Here is a 15579-nt window from a genome sequence, read left to right as displayed (position 1 = left end):
CAACAGCTCTAGTGTTACGGGGGCTGTCTGATTATAAAAACCAAAGAGATATCAGACAGTCAGGGTCCACCGTGCAGAGACTCTGCTGCAGACTATGGCAGAGTGCAATACCTCTGTTAACTCACAGAAGGATATAATAAGTAAGTAAAGCAATTCCTCCCTTACTTGGAGGGTGTGTGGAATGATCTCTGTTAATAATCACAGAGACAAAGGCAATGTGTGCGAAATGGCACCTACCTAGGTCCGCTCTTCTAGTGGTGCAAAAGAGACGAACAGCAGCGTAAGCCGCACAAAGCTCCTACCTGCGTTCGCTCCACTAGTGTGCGAGGAAACGAACCACTAGATATGGCACCTGCCTAGGTCCGCTCTTCTAGTGGTGCAAAAGAGACGAACAGCAGCGTAAGCCGCACAAAGCTCCTACCTCTGTTCGCTCCCCTAGTGTGCGAGGATACGAACAACTGCCAGACGCAGTATAAGGAACGTTACCCTAGCGGCAACGTCCACCTACGAGTCGAATCACAAGGCCCAGCCAGACCATGTGCCTCAGGCACCTGCCTATGTCCGCTCCCCTAAGAGGTAAGGATACGGACAGCAGCCGAAGCTGTAAGGTATAAGAACGCTACCCTGCCGGTAGCACTCACCTAGCATAGACAGAGAGATGCCTAGAGGAGCGTGCACAGAGCGTCTACTCTCATGCATGAACCAAGAGGACTGAGCACCATGCGGCGTGTGTCAGGGTCTTATATAGACTCTGTGCCTCATCCAAGATGGAGGACACCAGAGCCAATCCGCTGCCAGAACGACAGGAGTGACGTCATGCTGGCCTATCACCGAGCAAAGCGTCACAAGCACATGACCAGCGACCAATCGGCATAGAAGGTGTCAGAGACATGTGACCTCGTGTCAGCGATGATGTCACCCGCACATGTGCAATGGCAAGAAATTTGGACTTAGTCTCCAGCGCTCGCACATGTGCAGTAGCAAGAAATCTGGACTTAGTCTCCAGCGCTCGCACATGTGCAGTAGCAAGAAATCTGGACTTAGTCTCCAGCGCTCGCACATGTGCAGTAGCAAGAAATCTGGACTTAGTCTCCAGCGCTCGCACATGTGCAGTAGCAAGAAATCTGGACATAGTCTCCAGTGCTCGCAGCAACCGTAACATCTAGATGGACTGAGCACTGGTTCACGAATCCCGTACATGCCTTGCTGTTCCCCGTAAACTTGTTGGGCAGCGAGAGGTGAGGGAGGGTTGAAGTAGGCTTGGTGACAGACACCATTGCAGCCGCTTGAGCCACCACATCATCCATATCAGCAGCAAGAGCAGACTTCTCCAGAGACCTCACTCTGGCATCAAGCTGCAGCATGAACTGACGTAGCTGCTCCATCTCCGCCATGCCAGCTAGACCCTGGCGCAGTCTTACTGTTACGGGGGGACTGGCAGATTAGGACCAAAGGTATATATCCCAATCGCCAGTCGGGGCCCACCGTGCTCCAGATGGTAATGGAGCTGCTGGCACCCTGTGGGTTAGGCGGAGACTATAGACCTGGATGGCTCTGAGATAACTCAAGGAACCAGTCACGTGTGTAGGGACACGTCAGACCGGACGACAACCCAGTTAGCGTTTCGGTGGAGCGGATGCTACTCCGACCACGTGTGTAAGACACGTCAGGCCGAGCGGTCCTCCGATTAGCGTTTCTGGCCACCACTCGACTGGCCACGTGTGTAAAGGACACGTCAGACCAGGTAGTCACACCAGCAGCATTTGACTGGGAAGCCGAGGAGGATAATAGGGTTCACACACCCAATCCAGGAACACCCTGTTAACTTCACAGGGGTTGTGGGGTGCGCTGTCCGCGCGCGTAGGGGGCACAACCGGACAGGTGGCGCAGCAGGTACACTGTCCGTGTGCGTAGAGGGCACTCTCGGACAGGTGACCCAACAGGTATTCTGTCCATGTGCGTAGGAGGCACAACTGAACAGGTGACGCAGCAGCCGCAGCCCAATTAACGCCACTGGACTGCTCTAGCACAACAGGAACGGTAGCAAGGAAGCACGGCGCCTGACCCTCATATGCTGAGCCACGAATCTTGGCGTGACAGGCACCGTTCGCCTAGCCCTACTTACCGCTTCCAACAAGGCTTATGCCACCAAGAACTCTAAATGAAGACTGTGCACCTTCATGTTGTCTCCAGCCCCTTTTATAACCTGGGTCCGCCCCAAACCCAGGGTGGAACCACCAAGGTCCAATAGCAGAGTGCCATGTCATCAGTGACGTCACATGCGACCTATCCGGAACCGCCACGTCATTGATGACCTCATGGCAGCCACGCCCCAAACACTTCACCAGTCATCATCTGACGACCAATGGTGAGGTGCCAGATCATAGGGGCGGGCCTCTGCGAGCCAGTCCGGAGTTATAACGTCATCAGGACACCTGACACCCTCTGCCCTATCAGGGCCTGCCACCTCACGGACATGCTCAGTGAGGTCCTTACCGGACCTAGCCTCTGATGCACTAAGTGCCTGAGCATGCTCAGTAGGCACATCCCAGAACGTAGACACAGCACGAAGTCCAAGTACCTGTGCAAAGAGGCTGTTAGGGTTAATTGTGGGAGCATGCTCAGTAGCCTGAACTGAGGACTTAGTCTCAGACATAACACAATCAGGCTGAGCTTGCTCACTAGGCAAAAAAACGGGCTTAGGCGGGCTTTGCACACTGCGACATCGCAGGTGCAATGTCGGTGGGGTCAAATTGAAAGTGACGCACATCCGGCATCGCATGCGACATCGCAGTGTGTAAAGCCTGGATGATACGATTAACGAGCGCAAAAGCGTCGTAATCGTATCATCGGTACAGCGTCGGCGTAATTCATAATTATGCCGACGCGATGGTCCGATGTTGTTCCTCGCTCCTGCGGCAGCACACATCGCTGTGTGTGAAGCCGCAGGAGCGAGGAATATCTCCTACCGGCGTCACTGCGGCTTCCATAGGATATGCGGAAGGAAGGAGGTGGGCAGGATGTTTACATCCTGCTCATCTCCGCCCCTCCGCTCCGATTGGCCGCCTGCCGTGTGACGTCGCAGTGACGCCGCACGACCCGCCCCCTTAACAAGGAGGCGGGTCGCCGGCCACAGGGACGTCGCACGGCAGGTGAGTGTGTGTGTGAAGCTGGCGTAGCGATAACTTTCGCTACGCCAGCTATCACCACATATCGCTGCTGCGATGGGGGCGGGGACTATCGCACTCGGCATCGCAGCATCGGCCTGCGATGTCGTAGTGTGCAAAGCCTGCCTTAGACTCTGGCTGGGGTAAATCGACGCACGCATGCGCACTAGCTGCCTCTCCACACTTAGACGTGGTGGAAGGAGCAGCCAACTGGACGACCCGAGGCACGGCCAAGAACGGCAGCCGCTGCCTGGGCGCAACAGGAACCGCAGCAGGCTGCTTGCGGCTATGGCGGCGCCGGTTCGTAACAGTGAGCTACTTTGCTACTGTGAATACAGATCCTTGTTATCCTCCTTCTCATCCTCCTCCAAAACTATCCTCTGGCTGAACACTTCTGTACCTTACCACGGTTGGTAGAGAAACCCAGCCTTCAGGCCATGTATGGATGACAGGTCTGATAATCATATGAATGGTTCTGTGATGCCCCTGGACTATTCAGGTCATCACAGGGTACTGCACAAACTGCCCTCCCCGTGCAGTATTCGACCCTCCCATGGTTCTGGGTCTCTATCCTACAGTACTGCCTCCACCAGCATTCACAAATCCTAGATACAACTTGCACCACACCTGTCAGGCACACTAGTGGGCTGCTTAAGCAGGAATAGGGCCGCCCACCTAGCGGTCAGGCGGGGAGGTGGGAGGTGTCAAGTCAGTTGAGTGGTAGCCCTCAAACTGTGAGGAGCTCTGAGCAAGCGGGGAGTTGGAGCTCCCAGGGGAGAAGTAAACTAGGTCGCAGACAGTGGTCTGTACCTAGAGGAGTCGGACCCCCGGTCGCAGGGGATTAAGGTTAGATGCCTGGAACTCGTCGAGGAGGACAGCCAGCAGCCTGGTCCTATCACTGGTCTGGGACCGAAGGCACGACAGGGTACACAGACCCTAGGTCAGGGAGAAGCTTCAGGCGACCTGGCAATTAACCTGCGGAGGACAGGGCCTTTATGGACTGTTCCCACCAGCTCAGAGATCGGGGGCACTAGTGCAACAAGGGGGATAGGGCTTTCCTAGCAAGCAGCCCACTGAAATCCCAAGTGTGAGCCTCTGAGAGCAGGCTCCTCCACTTAGACACAGTGGGGAGCGGGGCCCGGACAGCTCCAAGCTACTGGGCCACAACGGACAATCTAAAACATTTGTGCCAGGAGACAGGTTACGGACCAATGGCAGTAATGCAGGGGACGGAACCCGGACAAGCTCCCCTCCAGAGGCAAAGGCAGTCAGAGGCTTGGTTTACCTGTTGTCAGCGTCTGCTTCATTGCTGAGTGAGTACCCGACTGACCCCTGCACTGTGTCCCCGTATCTCCATCCAGAGTCCCGGGGCCTACACCTACCCGTGGGGGGCGTCACCTAGCTGCCCCACTCCATCACCCCGGGTACTCCCAACGGCAGCGGTGGTACTCCCAATTACTATCCACCATGGGTGGTGTCACAAACTGTACCAAATCCCCATAAATACTCCCTTTTCATTTGAGTGTGGCCCCTAAGTCCCCTGGTCCAGAGACCCTCGAGCCATGAACGATCACCACCCCCGGATCCGAGCGGTTCGATCCGCTGCAGGGGCAGCACAGTTCCTGTTCCTCCTCCTCTTCCTCCTGTGCCACCACCTCATCAATCATTGCCTGAAGCGTTTTTTCAAGGAGTTATAGAAGTTGGATAGTAATGCTGATAATGGTGTCATCAGCACTTGCCATGTTTGTGGAGTACTTGAAGCAGTGCAACACGGCACAAACTTCCTGCATGGAGGGTGACTCGTGAAGTGCTCTTGTCCCACAGAGCGACTCACTAGTGCATGCAGCAGCTGAAGCTCCACTGCCTTGTGCTGCTGCTCACACATTCTCTCTAGCACAGACCTGGGCAAGAGCGGCCCGCGGGCCACATCCGGCCCGCCTACTCTCTGTGACCGGCCCGCCTGGTTCAGGGCGTCCTTGCTACCGGTCAGTGATGAGGGCAATCTGACCTGTTGTCTGGAGCTCCAGGCTCCGGGTGGCGCGTGGTCAGATTGCCCTGATCACACGCTGCGTGCCGGGTAGGAAACAGAGGACAGATCCTGCAGCTCCGCACAGTCAGTGCAGGCAGCGGAACGCAGGAATCTCTCCTCTGTTTCTTGCCTGACACTTTTCTCTGTGACACACGCGCGCCCTGATATTGTCAGTACGGCGCACATGTGTCATTTGAAAAGTTCCGGCCTGGCAGGAGAAGACACTGCAGCGGCGGGGCGGACCTGTACAGAGAGAAGCAGCGGCTCCTAGGAATACAGCGTCGGCGCAGCCTGGGCATGTGAAGGTGAAGCAGCTCAGCGGGGAGCTCGTACGGCGATGCCTGAGGACGGGGACGATAAGAAGAGAGGTGAGTGGTTACTAGTAACCTGCGGGGACAATGGGGGCGGGAGGGGTGGGGGGGCTGGGGGAGGGGGGTAACTTTTGACAAATATTTGGGGTGTAGTGGTGTAGTATATGGGAATGTAGTTTTACAGGTGTGGTATATGGGGGGTGTAGTGGTGTAGTATATAGTAGTGTAGTTTTATAGGTGTGTAGTGGTGTAGTATAATACAGGTGTATATAGGGGTGTAGTATAAAACTACACCCCTATATACACCTGTACTATACTACACCACTACACCTCTATATACACCTGTATTATGCTACACCCCTATATACACCTGTATTATGCTACACCCCTATATACACCTGTATTATGCTACACCCCTATATACACCTGTATTATGCTACACCCCTATATACACCTGTAATATACTACACCCCTATATACACCTGTATTATCCTACACCCCTATATACACCTGTATTATACTACACCACTACACCCCTATATACACCTGTATTATACTACACCACTATATACACCTGTATTATGCTACACCCCTATATACACCTGTATTATGCTACACCCCTATATACACCTGTATTATCCTACACCACTATATACACCAGTATTATACTACACCACTATATACACCTGTTTTATATTACACCACTACACCCCTATATACACCTGTATTATACTACACCCCTATATACACCTGTATTATACTACACCACTACACCCCTATATACACCTGTATTATACTACACCTCTACACCCCTATATACATTCATGGCCAAAAGTTTTGAGAATGCTACCAATATTAATTTTTACAAAGTCTACTGCTTAAGTTTTTCTAATGGCAATTTGCATATACTCCAGAATGTCAGAATTACTTGCAAAGTCAATATTGGCTAAGAAAATGAACTTTAATCCCCAAAACACATTTCAACATCATTGCATTCCTGCCTTAAAAGGAGCAGCTAACATTGTTTTAATGATTGTTCCATTAACACAGGTGTGGGTGTTGATGAGGACAGGGCTGGCGATCAATCAGTCATGATTAAGTAAGAATGACACCACTGGACACTTTAAAAGGAGGCTGGGGCTTGGTATCATTGTTTCTTTTCAGTTAACAATGGTTATCTCAAAAGAAACACGTGCAGCTATCATTGCTCTGCACAAAAATGGCCTAACAGGGAAGAGTATTGTAGCTACAAAGATTGCACCTCAGTCAACAATCTATCGCATCATCAAGAACTTCAAGGAGAGAGCTTCCATTGTTGCCAAAAAGGCTCCTGGGCGCCCAAGAAGGTCCAGCAAATGCCTGGACCGTATCTTAAAACTGTTTCAGCTGTGGGATCGAACTACCAGCAGTGCCGAGCTAGCTCAGCAATGGCAGCAGGCTGGTGTGAGTGCTTCTGCATGCACTGTGAGGCGGAGACTGCTTGAGCAAGGCCTGGTTTCAAGGAGGGCAGCAAAGAAGCCACTTCACTTCAGAAAAAAACATCAGGGACCGACTGATATTCTGCAAAAGGTACAGGGAGTGGACTGCTGAGTACTGGGGTAAAGTCATTTTCTCAGATGAATCCCCTTTTTCGATTGTTTGGGACATCTGGAAAACAGCTTATTAGGAGAAGAAGAGGTGAGCGCTACCACCAGTCTTGTCTCATGCCAACTGTTAAGCATCTGGAAACGATTCATGTGTGGGGTTGCTTCTCAGCCAAGGGAATCGGCTCACTCACAGTCTTGCCTAAAAACACAGCCATGAATAAAGAATGGTACCAGAATGTCCTCCAAGAGCAACTTCTCCCAACTGTCCAAGAGCAGTTTGGCGCCCAACAATGCCTTTTCCAGCATGATGGAGCACCTTGCCATAAAGCAAAGGTGATCACTAAATGGCACATGTAACAAAACATAGAGATTTTGGGTCCATGGCCTGGAAACTCCCCAGATCTTAATCCCATTGAGAACTTGTGGGCAATCATCAAGAGACGGGTGGACAAACAAAAACCAACAAATTCTGGCAAAATGCAAGCATTGCTTATGCAAGAATGGACAGCTATCAGTCAGGATTTGATCCAGAAGTTGATTGAGAGCATGCCAGGGAGAATTGCAGAGATCCTGAAGAAGAAGGGTCAACACTGCAAATATTGACTTGCTGCATTAACTCATTCTAACTGTCAATATAACCTTTTGGAACTCATAATATGATTGCAATTATATTTCTGTATGTGATGTAAACATCAGACAAACACAATTAAAAACCAGAGGGCAACAGATCATGTGAAAATATAATTTTGGTGTCATTCTCAAAACGTTTGGCCATGACTGTACACCTGTTATACAACACCACTACACCCCTATATACACCTGTATTATACTACACCACTACACCCCTATATACACCTGTATTATACTACACCTCTACACCCCTATATACACCTGTTATACTACACCACTACACCCCTATATAAACCTGTATTATACTACACCACTACACCCCTATATACACCTGTATTATACTACACCTCTACACCCCTATATACACCTGTATTATGCTACATCCCTATATACACCTGTATTATACTGCACCCCTATATACACCTGTATTATACTACACCACTACACCCCTATTTACACCTGTATTATACTACACCACTAAACCCCTATATACACCTGTATTATACTACACCACTACACCCATATATACACCTGTATTATACTACACCTCTACACCCCTATATACACCTGTTATACTACACCTCTACACCCCTATATAAACCTGTATTATACTACACCACTACACCCCTATATACACCTGTATTATACTACACCCCTATATACACCTGTATATTACAGGTGTATATGGGGTGTAGTGGTGTAGTATAATACAGGTGTATATAGGGGTGTAGTGGTGTAGTATATTACAGGTGCATATGGGGTGTAGTGGTGTAGTATAATACAGGTGTTTATAGGGGTGTAGTATAATACAGGTGTATATTGGGGTGTAGTATAATACAAGTGTAGTATATAGGGGTGTAGTGGTGTAGTTTATCACAGGTGTAGTATAATACAAGTGTAGAATATATGGGTGTAGTGATGTAGGTTATCACAGGTGTGGTATATAGTGATGTGCTGCAGTTTATTAGAGGTGTAGTATATAGTGATGTAGTATATTGCAGGTGTATATAGGGGTGTAGTGATGTAGTATATAGTGGTATAGTATATAGAGGTGTAGTTTATTACAGGTGTAGTGTATAGTGATGTATATTACAGGTGTAGTATCTGGTGGGTGTATACATTGTGTATATGTATCTATTATATACACACACACAGTATATATATATGCGTGTTTGTGTGTGTGTATATATATATATATATACATATATATATATATATATATATATATATATATATATATATATATATATATATATATATATGTAGAGCCGAGTTAATTATATTAGTCCGACCCTCTAAAACCATCCCAATTTCTCATGCGGCCCCATGGGAAAATTAATTGCCCACCCCTGCTCTAGCATATGCAGGGGGGCTTGTAATTTATGTTGTTTGTATAGTTTTCTGCACAGTTCTTTATGTCCTTATATAATGTTTCAGGCTCTCGGATTCGCCTTTTTGGTTGTTTTTTTTGTGAGTATGTCACGTATGAGACACTGAGCAGGAAGTCAAAAGTTACTCAGCACTGCAGACAGGCAAGCAGCAGCAGGGTGAGAACACTGAAAGTGCACACAAAATGCCAGCATTTTATGTAGCAGCTCTAACATCTCAGGGTAATTTTTCAGGAACATCTGCACCATTAAACTTAGCACTTGCCATGTAAGGGATGTGCATCAAACCAGCTAGGCCGAGAGCTGCTACGAGATTTTGCCCATTATTGCTCACCACCAAGCCTGACGAGTTCAGTGGCCCCAACCACTAATCGGTCTGCATGTTGTGAGATTTTTCCCCAAAACAGATGAGTTTTAGAACAGCCTGCTGTAGTTTCCCCCTGACTTTGCTGAAATTGGTTGTGCAGGTGTTATGCAGACCGGATGAGGTAGAGGAAGTGGAGTAAGAGGTAACATGGACATAGAAATGACCAGCAATCCTCAGTGCTGATAGGAGATGCGCTAAAATGCTTTCTGCCTCAGTCCCAGTCGCCAATATCTTTACATAGTGGGCAGTTGGAAATCCCCCTGCGAGTGGTTACTGGTTCATGTGTCGGCGTTGTACCGTGCCCACCAGATTTTGTCTGCAACTTGTTCATGCAAAACAGGGATGGCCTGCCTAGAAAAGTAGTGGTGGCTGAGAACCACATACTGAGGGACAGCCACTACCATAATTTTTTTTAAAGTGTCCCTCTCCACCAGCCAGAATGGCAACATTTCAAAGGCCCAGAATTAGGCAATGCTGCCATTTAGGACAAAGGCTTGTGGGTAGGTAGTGGGGTACTTCCTCTTCCTCTCCAGTGTTTGTTGCATGGACAGTTGAAAGATTCCATGGAACACTAGGGAGATGTTTGGTGACACTGCTGGTGGTGGTGCTGTCACATCCTCTCCTTATGGGAGTCAGTTGGCCCTGTTGCTCAGGAGGGTGAGCAAGAGGAAGAGACCACAGCAGGAGGGAGCAAGGAGGAGCCTCAGATCTTTCTTCATTTTTCAGGTGTATACATTACTGCAGCTCGTGCTTCACATTCAGATGCCTCATAATGCAGGTGCTGCTCAGATAAAGAACATTTATGCCTCACTTCAGGTTCTGATGGCACAGTGTGCAAACAACCCATATCTTGTCATCAGCACATTTCCTGAAGAATTGCCACATCAGGGAGCTCTTTTGAGCTGTCTTTTGTGTGCTCAGTCCATCAGCACAGTGGGTAGTAGCAGCCCACGGACTGGCTAGGAGCTGACCACTGTGCTTTTGCACTCTGCTTCCTCTTTTCTTATGCAGCTGGGGCATCATGACCATCAACCTTTTCTCCAAAATGGGCATGTCACTTGGCCTTGACTCTATGTGGGGTGTAGGATCTCATCATCCCCCGCATCAATTTTCACCCTCTCCTTACCTCTGCCTTTTTCGTCATTCTGCTCGTTGCAGAAAGCCACAGCAGTTGGTACCTGTGTTTCATCATCATCATCATCGAAGATGTGTTGTTTTGGTCCGCTTACCATTTGCACTAGCCCTGCCACGTGCTCATCCGCAAACTGAACAAGTGGTTGGGCATCAGGACCCAATTTCTGCCTCTCCTGGAAAAGTGCCAGGTGGATGGCCCATGGAACTCAGGTCAGTAGAGTCCAAGCTCAGACTGCTTTTCTGAGACTGCTTTTCTGATTTGCTAGGGAGTGAGGTGAAGATAGATGCCCCTGTGAGGCAGGTGAAAACTTTGCACTTTCAGAAATGAACGAGAAAGCAAAGGAGCTGGAGGCACTCTTAGCCATCCAATCTAAAACCCGCTATACTAGTTCAAGCCTCAATATCTATGCAGAGTTACTTAGGTCTAAGAAATTACACAGAACGTCCTGTCAACTGTGTGCACAAGAGGAAGGTGCTTCATTTTAGTGCATAGCAGCCACAGATCAACTATCTCCTCACCCTGCAGCAGCTGAACCACCAGCAGCTGCAGCATGGCCACGTTCCCTTCCCTGTTTGATGCTCTCCTCATCTTTTGCACCTTAAAAAGTGGACAGTATTAAATTGCCTGTATACAGAGAGAGTGCCCAGTAGATTATTACACTGCCTGTATGCGGAGTTCCCCCACAGAGACATTTTTAAGAGTAGCCCCATGGAGAATGATGTAGAGTGCCCCATCAGTACCTTTTTCAGAGTACCCCTACAGAGTCTTTTTTATGATTATCCACATGGAGCCTTTTCTAAAGGTTGCAACATCGCTAACGATATATCGTCGGGGTCACAGTGTTTGTGACGCACATCCGGCGTTGTTAGTGACATTGCATCGTGTGACACCTATGAGCGACCTTAAATGATCGCAAAAGAGTTAAAAATCGTTGGTCTGTAACACATCGTTCATTTACCAAAAATTGTTGTCTGGCCAGTAGCAATGTTGTTCATCGTTCCTGCGGCACCACACATCGCTACGTGTGACACCGCAGGAACGACAAATATCTCCTAACCTGCCGTCGAGCAGCAATGAGGAAGGAAGAAGGTGGGCGGCATGTTCCGGCCGCTCATCTCCTCCCCTCCTCTGCTATTGGGAGGCCGATAAGTGACACCGCAGTGACGTCGCTATGACGCCGAACGCACCTCCCCCATGAAGGAGGGATTGTTCGGCGGTCACAGCGACGTCGCTGTAAAGGTATGTGCACGTGACGCTGCCGTAGCGACAATGTTCGCTATGGCAGCGATCACCAAATGTCGCACGAGCGACGGGGCGGGTGCTATCGCGCACAACATCGCTAGTGATGTCGCAACATTCAAAGCACCCTTAAGAGTACACCAACTGAATTTTTTTTAAGATTACCCCCACAGAGCCTGGTGAAGAGTGACTTTTTTTCAGAGTTACCCACACAGAGTATTTTTTCAGAGTAACGCCAGAGTGTCTTTTTTAAGAGGACCCCCACAGAGGTTTTTTATGTCTGCTGGAGAGTGGCCACACAAAGCCTTTTTTTAGAGTACCCCCGTACAGCCTTTTTTCAGAATACCTCCACAAAGCCCAGTGCAGAGTGCCCACACAGAACCTGTTTTATGAGTGTGCCGAGAGAGGAGTAAGAGGAGTAACCTAACACTGTCCCTCACTCGAACAGCATCCTGTCCCTATGCTAGTCAGAGCACAGCGGTAGCGCCACCTGTGATCTGGCAGTTATACAGGTTGGGTCATGTGGTGTGCTGGTAAATTACAGCCATGCTAGTAATCGGCATGTTTGTGATGGCTGCAAAAGCTTCTTGATTGCCTGTGCTGCAGCCTTTCAACAAACTTTACTCAGCATCAGATCAGAATCCAAACTACGAACTCAACTACAGACTTTCCGGAGAAATCTGTGTTCTGATTTGAGCACCAGACATGGTATGAACCCGTACTTTACAGTTCAGGTTTGCTCAACCCTACTGATGATACGGATTGTTTCATAGCCAAAGGTGTTGCATACTTTACCAGGATTGATGATAGTCTTAATGTTGAGATATATGTGGGTATCCTGCAAGACGAGTTATTTTGTACACTCGAGTAATATGAGTATAATTGTACATTCCTGCAGGACAACAACTCGAAGCATATGTCAAGATTAGTGAAGAAATGGTTCAATGACAATTAAGTAGAGGTGCTTGATTGACCCCCACAATCCACAGTCCTCAACCCAATTAAACATTTGAGGGTAGAGTTGAAGAAAAAAGTGTAAACACCAGTATGCACCAACATTGGGAATGTGCAGATGAGACCTAGGATCAGATTTTGGTCTAGACTAAAGGGCACTTTACACGCTGCAATATCACTATCGATATCGCTAGTGAGCATACCCGCCCCCATCAGTTGTGCGTCACAGGCAAATCACTGCCCGTGGCACACAACATCGCTTACACCTGTCACACGGACTTACCTTCCCTGCGACGTCGCTGTGGCCGGCGAACCGCCTCCTTTGTAAGGGGGCGGTTCATGTGGCATCACAGCGACGTCACATGGCAGCCGTCCAATAGAAGCGGAGGGGCGGAGATGAGCGGAGGAATATTCCGCCCACCTCCTTCCTTCCTCATAGCCGGTGGACGCAGGTAAGGAGATGTTTGTCGTTCCTCTGGTGTCACACACAGCGATGTGTGATGCCGCAGGAACGACGAACAACCAGCGGCATGCACCACCAACAATAATCTGAAAAGGAGCGACGTGTCAATGATCAATGGTTTTTGACGTTTTCGCGATCGTTTATCGTCGCTCCTAGCTGTCACATTCTGCGATGTCGCTAACAACGCCGGATGTGCGTCACAAACACCGTGACCCCGACGATATATCATTAGCGATGTCGCAGCATGTAAAGCACCCTTTACTTAAATCTGATTGAGAGCATGTCCAGAAGACTTCAGGCAGTTAACAAAATACTAACAAAATAATAAAAAATTAAATTTAGATTTTTAGGAGCAAAACAGGGACATGATAATAATCTGCAAAACTAATCATATGATAAATAGTTGCAAGTCAAATGTATATATGATATAGCCAAGATGGTTGTCAATCATTGTCAATTGTGAAGATGTCTCATGAACAAAACTGTAGAGGATGGTGAGATATATCCGCACAAAAATGGTACCATTAAAAATGCCAGCTGGGGGTGCAAACAAAAAGCCATCAATGAGCTCCATATCCCGAAAAATGAGAACGTTACAGGTTGGGGAACATGGCGCAATAAGTGCACCACTTTTTTTGGCCAAACTTCTGAATTTTTTTAACCCCTTAGATAAAAGTAAATCTATGCATGTTTGGTGGCTGCAAACTTGTACTGACCTCAGGAATCTCTCTGATATATCATTTTTACCATATAGTAAACATCCCAGAAACAATTGTGTAATTGCACATTTTTTGCAATTTTTACGACTTGTAATTTTTTTACCGTTTTCTAGTACATGATATGGTAAAACTTATGATTTCATTTAAAGGTACAACTTGTCCCTCAAAAAACAAGCCCTCATATGGCAAGATTGACAAAAAATAAATAAGTTATGGATCTTGGAAGAAGGGGAGCAAATAAAAAATAAAAAACGGAAAATCCACAAGGATAAAGGGGTTAACGTAAAAAAACAGGTCTGTGAGAGCCAGAATTCTTGCTGGTTGGTAGGTGATGAAATACTTATTTCATGCAATAAAATGCAAATTAAATACGGTAATTAAAATTCATACAATGTGATTTTCTGGATTTTAGGGGGCTCTTGTCTCTGGCAGTTGAAGTGTAGAAGTGTACCTACGATAATAAATGGGAAATCTTGTAAAATCAGCAGTGTATCAAATACTTATTTTTCTCAATGTATATACATTTTTTACCACTATCATATAAACTTTTTTGTGATTTCCACATGGTCAGACTAATATATCTGTAGTTATTGACTTATAATAATATTTTTTATGCATCATCTCATAATCTGTTTTGACTTTACAAGGACAACCAATATCACTCACCCATAAATTAGCAGCTCAATTAACGTCTGGTACAGGGTTACACGTGGGACCGATGTCCCAACACGTGCCCCACGTCACTACGCCTCCTCGGGGGACTGCCCTTGTGTGTGATTATTCATGGATGGTAGTGAACTACAATCATTATGATGTAATCCTGTTAGTCACAATTGTTCGGCACCATCTAATGTTAGTTCCCACTGTATCCCATTACTGAATTTATACAGCATATTTACTGGTCCTTTTATTCTAGGGGCACATGGGGTTCGTTCCCCTTTTGCAGTATATCCCATCCCTATTTTGTTTAATTAATTGTATCCTGGAGCAACAATTAAATAAATTATTATAATAATAATGTTATAGTGTTGCTTATTAGGATACTATGTCTACTCTTGGCAAAATTTAAACACTACTTTCTTCCTGAGTTTCTAATATATGTTTTTGGGAGTTGTTGCCCATTTGTTTGGTTTGGGATCCATGGGTTGCCCTTGTCTTTTTCATCTTTTCTATAGGATTCAGTTTGAAGTGTTGCATTCAAATTGTAATTGTTAATCCATGTATATGTGACGCCCTGGCCGAGCCAGGTAGTCACAAATAGGCCCCTGCACAACACCTTCCCTCACAGGTAACAGAAGCCGACCTTTAAACCCTAGTCACCCTCCCTCAGGGCTAGATGGACACTCCAGGGGGCGGAACTAGGCGATTGGAAGACGCCCACCAGGGAGTCTAGACAGCCCGGGGCGGGAAAGTAAACGGAAAAATGTTAAAGTTCAAGTTGGAGACGAGTGTGGGCTGGAGCGTTGTCCAGCTCCAGCAGAGGCGAATACCCCCAACTTGAACGGCACCAGGGTAGGAGCCCTGGTGCCATTGGCTAGGAGGCAGATGGCGGTCTCCGTCTGCAGGAGCCGGGAAGACGGCTCAGTGGAAC

At 47.7% G+C, this 15579-nt stretch overlaps 1 protein-coding gene across 2 annotated transcripts in view; it reads right to left on the bottom strand.

Moving 5' to 3' along the window:
• Positions 1-15579, bottom strand: part of ADCY1 (adenylate cyclase 1) — a 1189286-nt gene that overhangs the window by 436741 nt on the left and 736966 nt on the right. The window lies entirely within an intron of this gene.

This window comes from Anomaloglossus baeobatrachus, chromosome 6 (assembly GCF_048569485.1).
Source record: "Anomaloglossus baeobatrachus isolate aAnoBae1 chromosome 6, aAnoBae1.hap1, whole genome shotgun sequence".
Classification (NCBI taxonomy): Eukaryota; Metazoa; Chordata; class Amphibia; order Anura; family Aromobatidae; genus Anomaloglossus; species Anomaloglossus baeobatrachus.
The sequence above is the reverse complement of the archived record's forward strand: the minus strand, read 5'-3'. Positions and strand labels throughout refer to the sequence as shown.